The sequence below is a fragment of the Chrysochloris asiatica genome, unplaced genomic scaffold (assembly GCF_000296735.1).
Source record: "Chrysochloris asiatica unplaced genomic scaffold, ChrAsi1.0 scaffold00103, whole genome shotgun sequence".
Lineage (NCBI taxonomy): Eukaryota > Metazoa > Chordata > Mammalia > Afrosoricida > Chrysochloridae > Chrysochloris > Chrysochloris asiatica.
In genome coordinates, this window is record NW_006408621.1 from 8,494,913 (window position 1) to 8,498,404 (window position 3,492).

General features: G+C 41.4%; 1 pseudogene; it reads right to left on the minus strand.

Moving 5' to 3' along the window:
• Positions 1–1,936: 1,936 nt before the first annotated feature.
• On the minus strand, positions 1,937–3,281 carry LOC102830863 (annotated as a pseudogene).
• Between the last annotated feature and the right edge of the window lie 211 nt (positions 3,282–3,492).

Sequence of the window (3,492 nt, forward strand, 5' to 3'; positions counted from 1 at the left end):
TATATGGAGGGGATTATAATCAATGTAATGAAACAAGTTATATGAATTATTGAATGTGAAACTGATGATGTGCCCTGTAAACTTTCACTCAATCCACAATAAAAACCTTAAATTAATAAAATAAAATAAAATGCAAGTTTGTGTAGGTCAGGCCTCACATGACCCTGGCATAATCAATCAGAACATTGCTTTCCTCTGTTCATAGTGATTGGTTTAAGGACAGACATATGACTCAAACCAGATAATTAAGTGGATTTCCTATGTTTCTAAAATGATTAGCAAAGAATGTCTTTGGGCTGAGATGGAAACTCTCTAAAAGGTAAGTCTGGTCTGATGAGAAAACTGTGAGATGGAGGATTCTGATGACATCATTTGAGCCTCTGGAGTCATGCTCAAAGCTACCTTTATACTGTACTTGTCAATTGCACAACTCATTATATATATCCTCATTAGCCAGTCTAGGTTGAATTTTCCACTTGCAAACAGAGACTTCTAATAAAAAAACAACTGTTGAGAAAACGATTTTCTAACATGAGTTATGGAGTCCTGGCGTGGTGCTGTAGAATAAGCATTGGACTGCTAACCACAAGTTTGGCAGTTTAAATCCACCAGTCACTCCTTGGAAACCCCGCACAGGGTCACTATGAGTCAGAACTGACTAGACGGCACTTAACAAAAACATGAGTTATATTAGAAAATCTAACTATGTACCCATTTATGTATCATTACTATGGAATCCTGGTGTGACACTGTAGGATAAGCATTCAACCTCAAGGTCAGTTTGAAATGCAAGGTCGGTGGTTCAAACTCATCAGTTACTCCTCAGAAACTCCACACACATTCACTATGGGTCGGAACTGACTCAATGGCACTTATCAACAACAACTATGCAATGAGCAAAACATTTTAAAAATCAATTTCCCAATAAAAACAAGCCTAGCGCCTTTACTGTTGTAGTTAAATGTCATGGAGTTGATTCAACTCATAGCAGCTGTGTATAGAGTTTTTGTGGAGTGAATGGTGAGTTTAAACCACTGACCTTGTGGTTAGTAGTCCAGTGCTTATCCTACAGAGCCACACCAGAGCTCCAACACTTTTACTTTTAATTAAGCAAACAATTTTAAAGTACAGCACTCCTGGCGGCTGCTGTTATGTGCAATTTCGGCTCTACAGTGATCTCCTGTATAGGGTTTCTGAGGTTGTAAATCTTTATGGGAGCAGAAACCCTTATCTTTCTCCTGTGGAGTAGCTGGTGGACTTGAACTGCTGACCTTCCAGTTAGCAGCCCAATGTGTAAGCCACTATACTGCCAGGACTCCTTATGCAGTAAAATAAGGAGGTAGACATGAAGCAGTGAACATGTTATTCGATCAATTAACTGGGATAGTCTATGAAATCATGACCCCAAACCTCCAAACCAAGAAACCAAATCTCATGAAATGTATATAAAGCAGCTTCCTCAGCTGATCTTTGGTTGTTGATTATGGAAATAAATACACACACACAGGGGAGTTCAAAAAGTTTATGGGAAAATTCCAGCATCTTTCTTTTTTGTTGTTCTGCTTTTATTCTTTCTTCAGGATTTTTATACTAAATTTAAAACACACACACACACAAAATAAAAAAGGAATCAACCCGCATGTATCTTAGAAGTCCTTCCAAGCGTTTCAGAACTCAATAGTCATGGAAACTGCCACCTTTTCTTCTTTGCTCAGTCTGCAGCTCATTTAAGGATCATTAGATGACTTACGAATCGGGCTGCTAACCTCAAGGTCAGCAGTTTGAAACCACCAGCTGTTCTGCGGGAGAAAGATGAGGATTTCTGCTCCCGTAAAGATTTGCAGCCTCAGAAACCCTGTGCAGGGTCACTATGAATTGGAACCGACTCCACGGTAGGTACTTAACAACAACAACAGATGACTGATGTTCTAGGTTTTTACAACCAAACTTGTTCCGCCAAATCCAAGACGCTGAATTTATCCAAATTGTAGAAACATGCCCAGCCACCAAAATACCACCCATTCAGATCAACAACAGTTTTATTGCTTATTCAACCCTCTAAAATTCTAAAAGTATTCATACTACTTTATCATCCCGGCACTAGCAATTTCAAATATTACACATTTTCCAAGTTTGCCATATTTCTCATTCTTCCTTGGTTCCATCTTCCAGGTCTTCATCTACCTCTGTAGGTAGATGAAGACTTTGTTGTTGTTGTTGTTAAGTGCCATCGAGTCAGTTCTGACCCATAACGACCCTGTATAGGGTTTCCAAGGAGTGCCTTGTGAGCTTGAACCGCTAACCTTGTGGTTCGAACCGACTGCAGTCCAACGCATTAGCCACACCAGGACTCCATAGGACGAGTTTAGTTGGACACTTAAGTATTTCAGCAAATGGAATTGAATTCGGTTTCTTGAATGCATCTTTCTTGATAGCATCACCAATAATGATCTTGCCTTCTCGATTGCCTGATTTTTCTGATGACAATGCAGTACTCAGCCCTTGTTCAGGCTTCCCAAGACCTTGACCTTCTCAGAAGCCATACTTGTGCATGATTTTATGTGCTACTGTGCAACCCATATTCGCAAGGAAGCAGTTACTAGGCCCAGTTGGAGATCTGGACCTATCTTGTTCATCATACACTGGAGGAGGAATAGTAGCTTTGGAAAACTGTGATCATGGTCTTGAATCCTCTTCTTAAGGGAAATCTGGGGGTAGTTGTCTTTTTGTATAAGAGAAGCAGGTGGTGCAATAGCAGCTCCGTCCACATTTCTTTTCACCCGCTTTTCGTTCTTCAACTTCATCAGAATCTGGATCCGGTCGCTTTGAAAACCCACTAGTTCCATGTTTATCTTTAGGCAGTTTTACTCTTTCTTCTATTTCTTCTTGTCGTTCCAACTGCCTCCATCTTTGTAGTTCCTCTCTTTGGCGCTTTACTTCTTTTCCGTTATCAATAGGAAACCTGGGATTATATTCATCATCCAAGGTAACCAAAAATCTCCAGCGGAATAATCCACTGGGAACAGGATCCGTTAGCCCAGCTGCCACATAAGGTGGTGTGGTGGTGTGTCTACAATTTGCCGGTCATCTGAAGAGCCGCCTCGTTTTAGGTCAATTACTGGGACAAGGACTGTACTTTGCTTTGCCTCTTGGCTCTTTGCTTGAGTGAAAGTTGCCTTCTTCACCTGAAGTTGATGAGACTGAACAACTTTGACATTTTTGGACCAGCCTTCTGCCTTTGAATCACTGGTCTTGACTCCCAGGTCATCATAGAGGGACATCTTTGCAGTTTAATGCCGGCCCACCAGGCCAACTAACCCCATTGGCTAGAGCAGCTGCAGAGCAGAGCGGCGGCGGAGGCAGGCAAGCTCCAGACAGACCCCAGAATCACAGCGGAAAGGAGAGGTTTGGGCGCCCTCTGCCTCCAGCATCCTTCAATTCCATTTTTCACAAACTTTTTGAAAATGCCTGATATATGTGTATGTATGACTC